At 35.6% G+C, this 12,895-nt stretch overlaps 1 long non-coding RNA gene across 1 annotated transcript; it reads right to left on the reverse strand.

Annotated features, from left to right (window-relative positions):
- Positions 1 to 705: 705 nt before the first annotated feature.
- Positions 706 to 1,720, reverse strand: LOC113362125. Its single transcript, XR_003365561.1, has 4 exons — positions 1,617 to 1,720; positions 1,398 to 1,493; positions 980 to 1,061; positions 706 to 873 (listed from the first exon to the last, which is right to left on the reverse strand). It is a non-coding gene; the product is annotated as an uncharacterized LOC113362125 (long non-coding RNA).
- Positions 1,721 to 12,895: the final 11,175 nt, after the last annotated feature.

A 12,895-nucleotide genomic window follows, 5' to 3' on the forward strand; every position in this document is an offset into this window, starting at 1 on the left:
TATTACAGATTTTTGAACATCATATTTCAAGATTTTTAACAAGACAAGCTTGACTCGAAATTTCTTCTTTGTAAATATATTAGAAGTCATACAACATAGTCTCAACAGATAGAATGGTAAGATAATGAATAAAATAAAATTGTTATGTCTTCACATATCTGATACAAAAGTTATTCAAATGTCTTCGTAGATCTTCAATCTTCGAGGGTATGTCTGATACTCGACTACCAACTTCTAACCTAGTCCGAGACTTGACTTAGTGGAGTAGAAATCAAAAAATAGTTTTGATTATCTAACATTGACAACAATCTTGAGATAAAAAAAACTTGTGGGTTCAACCAAGCATCTCTCTGAGCGTTACGAATCGGGGTTGTAACGGTTTCCAGCCGCCCACTAGCCGTTATGAATTTATTTAGTAACATGACGTTGTAACAGCTTTAAGATGTTACGAACATTTTTGTAACAACAAAAAAATTACTGCTGGTCAATATTGACCTGGTCAAAATCCAGGTCAAGGTTGACCGACAGCTCATTACTGACCGGAAATACGCCGGAATTCCAAATAACCACCTGGACACACCTTTCATTTCATCCTCCACAATCAACAATATTTTCTTCAATCAAATTCATCTCACATTCAATCAATTCTTATCACATTCAAATGGATTCATACAAAAAAGAACTTAAATTCTTCCAAGTACCAAATTTTATTTGTTAAGCATCTGATCCTTAAGTATCAGTTCATAGAAATTCCTATGTTGACAAATTCATCTAACTTAGAATATACATAGAAACTTACTGCAACCTAATGACTGCCTTGTTCTCCAACCTTTCCGTTCCAAACTTGTTGCAGCAGAGCATCATCCAATTAACCTGCAAACACAAAAAATATATACTTAGATGGAAGTATGCACAGAGAAATAAGACCCTAAGCTATGAGGTAATGCTGCAAGCAAGAGAACTGGAGAAGGCAACTTACCATCCCAGATGTACAAATCATCCCTAAGTTATCCTTGCAGCATTCTTCATCCCTTGCTATAAATTCATAATTCCAACCCATACTACACGAAACAAACCAAAAACATCCATAAGCATACCAACTACAAGTAATCCACTAGATAAAATTTATCTGTTGTAATTGAAAAACATATTTCATTGCAGGACTACAACCACTCTAACTATGAAAAAGAGTAGAAATTGAAAAGTTTCGTATCGAATTGACAAAATTAAACAGAATTCATATTGAATTATCAAAAACCCACATCATAAAAACAGATTATTCCAATCATTGATGAAGAAATTTATCGTGAGAACCGATATACAAAAGATAGGGAAAGAAAGGGTTTTTAATGAATAAAGTATCACTGACCCGACCAAGGATTGTGCCACTGAGTTACCTTAATTCCTTCTTTCAGTTCACCAGAATCTTCAAGTTGTGAATAAAAGCCTCGAAATTGTTTCTCAACTGAAGAAGAAAAATATACAGAACCTCCCTTTGAGCCATCGAGGAAAACAATGTATCAGAATTAAAACAGAAAAATCGAAACTTCTGAATCTCATAAAACAAAACCCATAAAGTAGAGAGAAATTTATATTTTTTAAATACATTTGTATACCTGTTGATCAATGTCAGTGAAAAAGTGGGGGGTCTACCAACCATACCCAATATTTCGTTTCGGCAAGCTGTATGGACTAACTCCAATATATTTCCAAGAGAATCAACTAGACAGTCAGACTCAATCAAGGAAAATATATCCAAGAGTTATATCTATGTTTTTCAATGTAATCAGCAAATCAAACAGATAGAAATCCGCGAGCCTGATTATTACGAGAAACAACTCGAACGGTATCAAAGACCAATGTTCAAGTGTCAATCAATCTATATCAACAACCGAGGGTTGGATTATCTAATTGATTGAACTATGCACAACCTGTGATATTTCAATTATATAAAAAAATATAATGCGGAAAAGAAATAACACAGACACCAGAAGTTTTGTTAACGAGGCAACCACAAATGCAGATAAACTCCGGGACCTAGTCCATATTTGAACACCACACTGTATTAAGCCGCTACAGACTCTAACCTACTACAAGTTAACTTCGGACTTGAATGTAGTTGAGCCCTAACCAATATCACATTGATTAAGGTACAATCGCTTCCTTACGCCTCTGAATCCCAGAAGGACTCTACGCACTTGATTTCCTTAGCTTATCTCACCCACAACTAAGAGTTTCTATGACCCAAAGTCGAAGACTTGATAAAAAAATCTGTCTCACACAGAAAAGTCTATTGAATAGATAAATCTGTCTCCCACAAAAATACCTACGAGTTTTTGTTCCGTTTTTGATAAATCAAGGTGACCAGGAACCAATTGATACACTGGTCTTATATTCCCGAAGAACAACCTAGTAATATCAATCACCTCACAATAACTTAACTATATGGTAGTGGAACAAGTTATTGCGGAATCACAAAGAATGAGACAAAGAGCTTTGTGATTACTTTTTATATCTTACCTATCGGAGATAAATCTCGATCAAATCTTGGAAAAGATAGTACTCAATACGATAGAAAAAAGTAAGACCAGAACACATAACTACAGAAAAAATAGTTCGGTATGGCTTCAGAATCCCAATGAAGTCTTTAAGTCGTTAACCTATAATGGTTTTAGGAAAACCTATGTTAAAGGAGAATCGACTCTAGTCGCAACTAGTATCACACAAGAGGTGTGGGGATTAGGTTTCCCAGTTGCTAGAGTTCTCCCTTATATAGTCTTCAAATCAGGATACGATAACTTTGGAACAAAGCAATCAATATTCACCGTTGGATGAAATCTTATTTAAGATTCAAGATAATATCTTTCAACCGTTAGAATGATCTTAGCTTGTTACACACGAATGAAATATCCCTTCATCAAGCACGTTTAATATATAACGAAGCAAAGAGAAGTAAATCAAGCTGCTAACGTCATTTGCTCAATGTAATTAATGAATATTTCGACATGTCATCAATCATATGTAGCACATAATGAACACAGTGGATACCAAGAGCTATGAATAGATCAGATTAATTATAAATTCATGAACACAGTGAGCACCAAAAGCTTGCAGTATCAAACAAGAGAAATAATCAATTTTTATTGTCGTTCAAGCACCCAATACCCCATACAAGAACGTTTGCATGGAATTATGATCAATAAAATTAAAAGGAATTATGATCAATAAAATTAAAAGGAATTATGTTTAGCCAAACCTGTTTCGCTATGAGTGATATCTCGATGTCCCTTAGATTATCAAGAAAGAACCAACAATATTACTCCCACAAAATCGTATCCAGAGTTATTTAGCCCAACTTTGGTGCCACTATTTTCCTCCATAGTTTTCCTCCTAAATTTCTACCACCTTCTACTGATTTCTACCGGCCCCTGTTCTAGAGAATTAGCTAGCTATTTATAGCTCTTTTCCATCTACTCTAACCCTTGGATCAAAATTATCCGATATTATTACCAAATTCTCTTATTAGTAGTTAGCTATTTTCCACTATTTATGACCTAATAATAATAATTTTTTTTATTATTTATTGTTTATTATTTTGTTATTAAGAAAACAAGTCCTAGAAAATAATTTTCAAAAACAAATGGTGAAAAACAAAATACTCAATATATACGAAGGTTTAGGAATCCCGACCTGCCACGTGCCTGATAGGTGCCACCAAAAATATTAACGTTCCCACTTAAATTTTCAAATCTCTCAATCCTCCCAGCCATAGTTAACTTCACTAATTAGTTTCAAACTGTAAAAACGATTTATGACTTGTTGTTTTCTAAGTCTATGGATGACTTACGATGCTTCGAATCTTCAATTTCTCCTCGCAACTCTTTTTTCCTCCATCTTTTTTATTAAGTGCTACTCAATTTTTCCCAGGTGTTTGTTTAATAACCATTTTTTTCATTGTTTTTGTTTTCTTTTCTTTTCATTTTCCTTTTCATTTTTTTTTCCTTCTTTTTTCATTTTTTCTTTTCATTTTTTTTGAACCTACCCGTTTGGACCTCCATTGCTCATAGAACTTTAGAAGATAACGTACAAGACTAATGATGACATACAAGTTGACTAACATATCTCTCTAAATTATTTATTTGGAAAGGACTTCAACACACCAGATATTGATATGGGCCCAATATAATGATGTTGGTGCCCCTAGTTGTTGTTGTTTTTTTTCCTTCGTGAAGGGCCTAATATACTAACGACTTTGCCCTTTTTAACACTATAGAATTGAAAATAATAATTTTTTTACTGACTGATTCTATAAGACTGAAAATAATAATTTTTGACTTTATTTTTTTTTGATATTTTTTATTTTTTGTTACTCTTTTGACTAACTGATTAGATGAGACTGAAAAAAATAATTCTTGATTTTTAAATGATGACGACTCTGCCCCTAGACTATGACACTATGAGAGAGATATTTGACTTTTAAAAAGAAAAATATCCTTAAGTTTTATGAGCGTTCGCCGCCCTTAGATAGAGTTGAGCACTTACCTAGGTATGATATTTTTTGGATCGAGTAACACTAGTCGGGCCTGGATCATGTTGGCTGCCCCAATAAAATGGTTGAACAATTCTTCTATTCTGTATGATTCTCGGATCTTCTCAAAATTCTGCTTACTTCATCTTCTTGAACCCCATGTCTGAAAAATCATTCATTACCTTCTGATTAACTGCATTCTTGAACCTTATAGTCGGAAAATCAGTTATCATCTTCTCATAGGTAGCTTTCTTGAAACTAATATTGGGAAAATCGTTCATTGCTTTATGATTAATTGTTTTCTTGAACCTTCTGCTGGGAAAATCATTTATTTCCTTATGATTAATTGTTTCCTTGAACCTTCTGCTCGGAATATTATTTATTGTCTTCTGATTACTTTGTTTCTTGAATCTTCTGCTCGGAGAATCATTCACTTCCTTCTGATTAATTGTTTTCTTGAACTTTATGCTGGGAATATCATTCTTTGCCTTCTGATTAGTTGCTCCATCATTTTTCAAATTTAATAACACGTCCTTGTAAGAAACCGTTTTCTTAGGTAGAGGATTCGTCGTCTTGCCTTTATTTGGTGGAAAAATATCATTTTCATGTGTTTTGAATCCCTCTTCCTTCTTATCATATGTCTTCAACATCCACTGTGATCTTAGCTGCAAGGGTTTCTCTTCTACTAAATTCACTACTTTTGTATCTTGTTTTGGCACATTCTTAAATTGCATCCACATTTTTGGTCGCATTCATCTTCTTTCTCTGAGGTGCCCTTAAAGGTTGATCTCCCTTTCTCCGATTAACAAACTTTACTTCTTCATTTGGTTCAGGTTTTTCTTTTTGGTGGTTCCATAGTCCCCACGGCATGTCAGTGTTCTCAAACACTTTATTTATACCAAATATATTGTTCTCCAAAACATTTTTCTGCAAACAAAATCTTTTTGGGTTTTTAGTTTTTCAATATTTTTTTGGATTTTTTGAAATAAAAGACGACTTATTCACAAATTCAGGTGATGTACCCTTAACCGGTCTGATTGACTCAACAGAATGAGTAAGAGACTTACCTGACTCAGCCTTTATTGTTCTTACCATTTTTTGTTCGTCCTCTTGTCTTGTAGACTTCATCCTGGGTGATGGTTGTGTAAGAGGTATCGTATTTTTATCCTTGAGATGAGGTGGCTTGTAAATGGGTCTGCTTCTTGCTACATTTTGAACTTTATCACCACCCTCACTTTTGAACGGATTCACCCACCTAGACGAAGATTTATTCGTTGGATGTACCGGATCAGGAAAGATATCCGAGAGGTAAACTGGACTCACTGATGGTTGAACGGGATAAGACAAGGTCTCTGAAATATGCACAGGCCTAACAGGTGCAACCTGCTTCGGTAGAAGATCAGAGATATGCACAGGCTTTGCTGGGAATCGGTTGGAATTTGTTACATTCCTCGGTTGCTCAACTCCATAATAATCTACCATTAATTCAGACAGAAAAACAGGACGGCCAATTGAATTAAAAGAATTCACAGTTTGTACCTGATCCGCGAAGAGTTCACTGATGTGGACCGGTCGATTGACATCAGGTTCTTGCTTGTAGATTGAGTCGGCTAAATGTGAATAGTTTTCTTCCAATACAAAATTTACCATGGGTTCCCTTTGATGATAGGGTATTTGGTGCTTTGCCTCTGCAAAATTCCTATGAGAACGTCCATATCTTCACTGATTCCAGTTCTGTCCATGCTCCTGGTATGGTCCTGTGGGTGATGCAATTATCGATGCAACTGGAAATGTAAATGTGGCCCTTCCGCAATTATTCCCATTAGAGTCCTCCGGGTCGGTCAACCTTGTCATTCTGCCAGTGGCAAATGCATTTTCAATCTGTGAACCCGCCTTCCATAAAGAGTGTAATGTAGGATGGTAAGATGGTATCAATCGGTTCCAATATTCATGGTTCAAACAATTCATTATAATATCTACCATATCTTCTTCGGTTAATATCTCATCGATCTCTAATGCCTTGGTCCTCTTTCGTGGAAAGAACTCCGTAAATGACTCATGGGTCATTGTTTGACTGCCTCTAAGTGTTTCCGAGTAAACTGAATTTTAGGGACCAACATAAATCGTCTCACAAATATATCGACCATATCCTTCCAAGTCGAAACTAGACTTGGGTCTGTCTTCATCAGCCACTTTAAGGCCGTACCGGTCAAACTTCTCTGAAACAACTGTACTAACAACCCATCACTAATACCCAATGGTTTTAAGTACCCAACATACATACGAATATGGGTTTTCGGGCACCCAGTTCCATCATATATATCCATATCCGGAAATTTGAAGCCAGGAGGTAAACGAATATCGGGATAAGGATATAGCCTATGTATATTTGTATCATTACCCATTTTCTGCAAGGTCCTTTCGATCTTTTTGAACCTCAAGGCTAATTGTCTTTCTCCCATTTTTTTAAAATCTTCCTCTTTAACCTCTTCAAAATTATTCTTTTTAACCTCTTCATAATTATGATTATTTTTGTCATTTTCCATATCAGTCCTGACATGTTTTCTTGCGGACTTAGCAATCAACTTCTTGGTTTCGACTTTCATCTTGACTGTCAATTCATTGAACTTGGTATCCAACATTTTTTAGAATTGTTCGCGTAACCAGGACACTGCCCTAACATCACCAGCCATTTCGGATTTTATGGTCATGATCCTGTTTTCAAGGAAACAAAAAGAATATATCGTAACAAAAGGGTGCTTATGCCTCGGATTTTGTGCAACAATGAATGTAATTTAAAATTAATGCACGTGCATGCAGGTTTTACTAAATCTTGGGTAGGCTTGGGCTACCTTAGCAAAATATACCTCAGACGTAGTTAGACTAGTCTTCTTTGGTACTGGGCTAAGGCTTGTGGTGGTTCAGCTGGTAACTCCCATAAGTCCCAAGGCACGTGTTCAGCTTACTAGCCACTTGTTGAATGGTTGTTTGATGATTCTATTGCTAATTTGAGACTTCTTCGACCCATAATTGTCTAGATGTTCCGAGTACACGTAGCTATATATAGGTATTGACGATCAGATTTTGTTAAGTACCCGTATGTATTGAATGACACTAGTAGGTAATTCATGCTTTTGATTTTATCATTAGGAGCAACCTTATCTCACAAAACTTAGAGCATTTGTTTAAGTCACACCTAGAGAGTGTACTTCTAGGAAACTTGGAAAGTAGAATCCGGTAGTCGAGCGCTCCCGTATCCGGTGAACTTAGGAGATATTAACGGAATAATTGAGCGTACTAATTATTATAGGGTTGTTAGTAACAAGGTAATTTGCAGAAACTAGTTATATCAATAAGGTTCATGTTTTGTGACCGAGAAAGAGTTTTTGATCATTCTCATCCTCATATTTGCATATTTCTTCTACAGAAATTATATTGACAACTTTAGCTCAACTCTCCCTCGGGACGAACCTGCTTATCCGTATACTACTAGTTAGTTTAAAGAGAAGTAGACAAATATTATTTGCGAGTTCGACACCTCGTCACATAGCCCGAAAGGCATGCGTATATAAGAAAAGGTACCAAAGGGACAAGTAAAAGTGGTTTTCTCATGGTCTTCTGGGGAAATAACGATCTGATTATAGAAAGAGTAGCTATCTAAGAAGCAATAGTAACTATGTCCTGATAATCGTTCTAGCATATGGTCGATGAAGGGAATGGGAAAGTGGTCCTTCCTAGTGACCTTGTTCAATTTCCTATAGTTGATACAGACACGCCATCCCGTGGTCACTCGGGTTGGGATTAACTCATTATTATCATTCTGGACTACAGTAATACCGGATTTCTTGGGGACAGCCAGAACAGGGATGACCCACTTATTATCTGAAATGGGGTAGATAATGCATGCATCTAACAACTTAAGAACCTCGGTTCGAACTATTTCTTTCATATTAGGGTTAAGTCGACGTTACATCTCCCTAGAAGGTTTGGTATCTACCTCTAAATAAACATGATGCATACAAACAGTAGGACTTATACCCTTAATATATGTTATGGTCCACCCTAAAGCTTCCTTGTTGTTTTGAAGGACGGTTACTAGCCTACTTTACTGATCACTATCCAAGTCAGATGCTACAATCACAGGTAAAGTTTCAGATGGGCCTAAAAACACATACTTCAGGGTATCTGGTAATGGTTTAAGGTCCAACTTAGGAGGATCTTCTAAAGAAGGAACTAGGGTAGACTTAGAAACTGATAATGGTTCGATCTTAGGTTTCGATCCATTACTAGTGTGTAACAAAGGGGCTGAATCTAACAAAGCATTAATCACATTATCATTATCAAAATCAATCCCAAAGTGGGATAGGAATTTCTCTAATGGATCTTCTAACAACGTGTTTGGTAATGACTCCTCGACTAATGTTCCTATCATGTTTACCTCTTCTATGCTTCAGTCATCTAGTTCAGAGGGTAGCTTACTAATATTAAAAATGTTCAGCTCAATAGTCATGTTACCAAAAGACAAATTCATAATACCATTTCGACAGTTGATGATTGCATTAGATGTAGCCAAAAACGGGCGACCTAAAATCACTGGTATTTGGTTCTCTGGGTTAGGGACAGGTTGGGTATCTAAGATAACAAAATCCACTGGATATATAAACTTGTCGACCTCAATAAGAACATCCTCGATCACACCACGAGGATTTTTTTAACAACTAAAGACTTGAGAGGCTCTATTCCTAGCATCAGGTTGAACAAGAGACCTATGCTTATACTGATTCAATTACAAGGATTTTAAACTTCTAGACAAAGAAGCAAACTTAGCATCTGATCCAAAGCCTCTATCTACCACATTAGTGATACTTCTATTGACCGAGAGTCTTTTAGGGGGTTCAACACAAGACTCCAACTGTTGTGACTTTTCAGCCACTTCTTCCAAAAAGGAATAAGCTTCATCAGCAGTTTTACTTTGGAACCTAATAACGCATAAAGACTTGACCATGGCTTTAGTCGAATAGTCTAAGCCGTCATAAAGAATTTCAACTAGTTTCATTTTCTCGAACCCATGTTGAGGACATTACGACAAGATATCATTAAATCTCTATAAAAACCTATAAAGAGATCCTCATTTTTGTTGCACACTGGAACTAATTTTATGCCTAACAGATGTGGTTCTATGCTTAGGGTAAAATATTATGTAGAAAGAAGCATTAAGTTCGTTCCATGTTTCTATAGACTCAGATGGTAGGTTATGCAGACAGGAGTTGGATTTATTTCTCAAGGAAATGAGGAACATCCTAAGTTTCAAGACTTTATCACTAAGGTCTTTAATATTAATTGTTCCACAAATTTCTTCAAAGTTCCTAACATGAAAGTAAAGGTTTTCATCATCTTTTCCAAAGAATATAGGGACCATCTGAAGAATACCAGGTTTCAATTCATAATTAGCCGTCGAGGCTGGCAATTTAATGCACGATGGTCGGTTGGACCTAGTTGGGTACATGTAATATTTCAAAGTAGCCATTGCTGGCACAGCTGAAGTACTAGGGTACTTTCCTCACGAAGAGACAGATTTTCAAAACTGAAGTTTGCAAAAACATGGCTCTCAAAAGAAGAGTCTCCGAGCTCCCTTCTTCCACAAGAAGAACTACTATTCACTAATTAATCGACTTATAGTGTCTCTTTTCCAAGCCCGCTCTCTAATAACCTCGGGCATACACTAGAAAAACAAAATTAAAATTAAAAATCCTAAAAGGAAGGGAATTTCTATGCAAACACACACAAGGCTGACTCCACCTAAACAAACCTACTGATTTCTAGCAAACAACAAGCATGATGGCTCCCTTAGATTGTTTATAGACCAACTTCTATTCTTTCGAAAGGCAATTCATTAAAATTTCATCAAACCTCTCTGGAACCATGTGAATTAAAGTAATCTAAATAGAGATAGAAGAAGCTCAAAGGAGCTTGAATACCCCTGGCCTCACTGGCAAACGTTTCCTCGGGTTACAAGGCGGCACCCTCAGCTTATATTAATTATCATGAACTTTAAGATATGCTTAGAGCAACAAATATGACTTTTGAACGACTTTCCTATTAAGCTCGTTACCCTATCGGTCTCGTTCTAGTCAGTATTTTAAGCTTGGGTTCGCGTAGGTTGTGTGTTCCTAAGGCGGGCAAGAAGAGAACAGTGATGAAATCCTAACCCTTATCTTGTATGGACAGGCCTTTCCTTTTACTAGAAAATTAAACCGTTTTCAGTCCTCAACATATATGCATACGAAGGAGGACAGTACGCTGACAAGGGATTCAACCCAATTATCTACTATTTTGGGCCAACCGCCTAGGTGAATCAGAGCAGAGGTCTTTAAAAGAATGAATGTTTGGGACCCAAAGTTACCGGCCATGAGTCCGGATGTTTCGAAAAACTTACCTCCCGTACCAGACGGGCGAAGAACCGTTGTAGTTGACTCGGGCCACCGACTCCTATGTCAGTGTACGAACCCGAGGATCCGAGACAATATCATAATTGTCGTCCTTCTCTGCAAACAATTTATATTTAATTACCCTTCCTTAGGGTTTATAAATAAAAGTAATGTCCAAATGTCCACAATCCAAGATCCAAAAGAAAAAACTACAAAAGAAAATTACAAAAATAAAAGATATTTTAATACAAATTCTAAAAAGAAAATCTAAAAGAAAAATAAAACTAAAATCTAAAAACCTAAAAAATAAAATAAATATTTTTTTTTGTCTTTCTTTTCCTTTTCTTTTAGCTTTTATCTTTGACTCCAAATCTTTTAGTCACCAAAGTCTTTGGCTCAATTTCTTTTCGGTCCAAATTCCAAACCTTTAGCATAAACATAAATAACCAAAGAAAAGTAAAATAGAAAAAAATGAAAATAATAAAAATAAATACCTAAAAATAAAATCTAAAAACTCTAACTTAAAAACAAGTCCTCGTCGGCGGCGCCAAAAATTGGTGTGATTTTAATGTTGTTGTATTAAGATGATTCGTTTAAGACTTGTGAAAGCAATTGATTTTAGACTTAATAAAACTTAAAAATAAAGAAAATTTAATTCAAAGTTTGATTTCAAGATGTTAGACCATAGCTCGGTTGAACCTACCAAGCATTGGTATGTCAAGTTTGGTTGTCATATTTTTGCGAACCAAAACTCATTTAAAGAGTCGCTTGATTATTTACTAGAGTCAACTTTGTATAGGTTAGCTTGAGAGTATTAGGATATGAGACATTACAAGTACCACGTGAAGACTTGAAGAATGTGAAGAAGTAAGGAGCTACAACGACGACATCGTCCTTCCACTTGAGGTTAGTAATATTTGACTTGAACTGTTTCATTCCCTAATGTATCTTTCAAGTCGTGCATATTGAAAACATAATTGCGAATCTGTGAATGATTATACTCTAGTTAGACATAGTATTAAGGAATACAATACGAAGTATAACACTTATCTTTTGAACTTCGTATATAAGACATCGACATAATCGTTTGAATGCTATTGTGACTATGTATGGGTATGGTGAAGATTTCGTCCTAGGAAATTATGTTTTACATTCGTTTAAAGGAAGTACTATTCATAAACTTGTTTTATGAATCGAAAGGGAAATTGCTAGGCTTATTGGTATTGTTATTCATTGCAAATCTTTGGATTACCAATATGTGTGTTTAGTATAACCGCTCATGACTTGCTTATGTTCTTGGTGAAACTATTCACAAGGCCTGACTTATGTATTGGTATGACATTTATTAGTGAAACCGATCTTAAGTAATCACCTGAGATGGTATGATCGATTTGTTGTAATTGGTATGACCAACTCTAGACATTGGGGGACCATCCTTGTAAGAGGTGCAAACAAGTTTTTAGTTATTGGGAAAAGATCCTATGAACATGTTCAACAAATACAAGTTAGATACCATATATATGTGGGAACCGATCCTAGTACCTAGTCAACCAAGTTTTGGTAACTAGCGTGACTAATTCTAGTACCCACATGAAGGTAGAACCAAAACTTGTTTTGGTAGAACCGTGAAACCCATGATTTTTCATTTGATAGGATAATCAATAAATAGTTCTTGGAGGTTAGATGAACCAATTCTAAACTTGTTTGGAAGTGTGGAAAATCGATTCCAAGATTGTAAATATGAAAAAGGATTTACAAAGTAAAGATGTCGACATACTTTAAACATGTGCAATAACTCTTATCACTTATTGTTCAAAGATATTCCTTAATAGCTAAAGGAGAATCGCGGATCAAAATAAATTGAGATTCTTTTAATTAAGGTTTTTAGTTTTATATGCTTTTAATTTCCAGCAATTAAAATGCATATCTTTAGAAAATA

Source organism: Papaver somniferum, chromosome 3, assembly GCF_003573695.1.
Source record: "Papaver somniferum cultivar HN1 chromosome 3, ASM357369v1, whole genome shotgun sequence".
Taxonomy (NCBI): domain Eukaryota; kingdom Viridiplantae; phylum Streptophyta; class Magnoliopsida; order Ranunculales; family Papaveraceae; genus Papaver; species Papaver somniferum.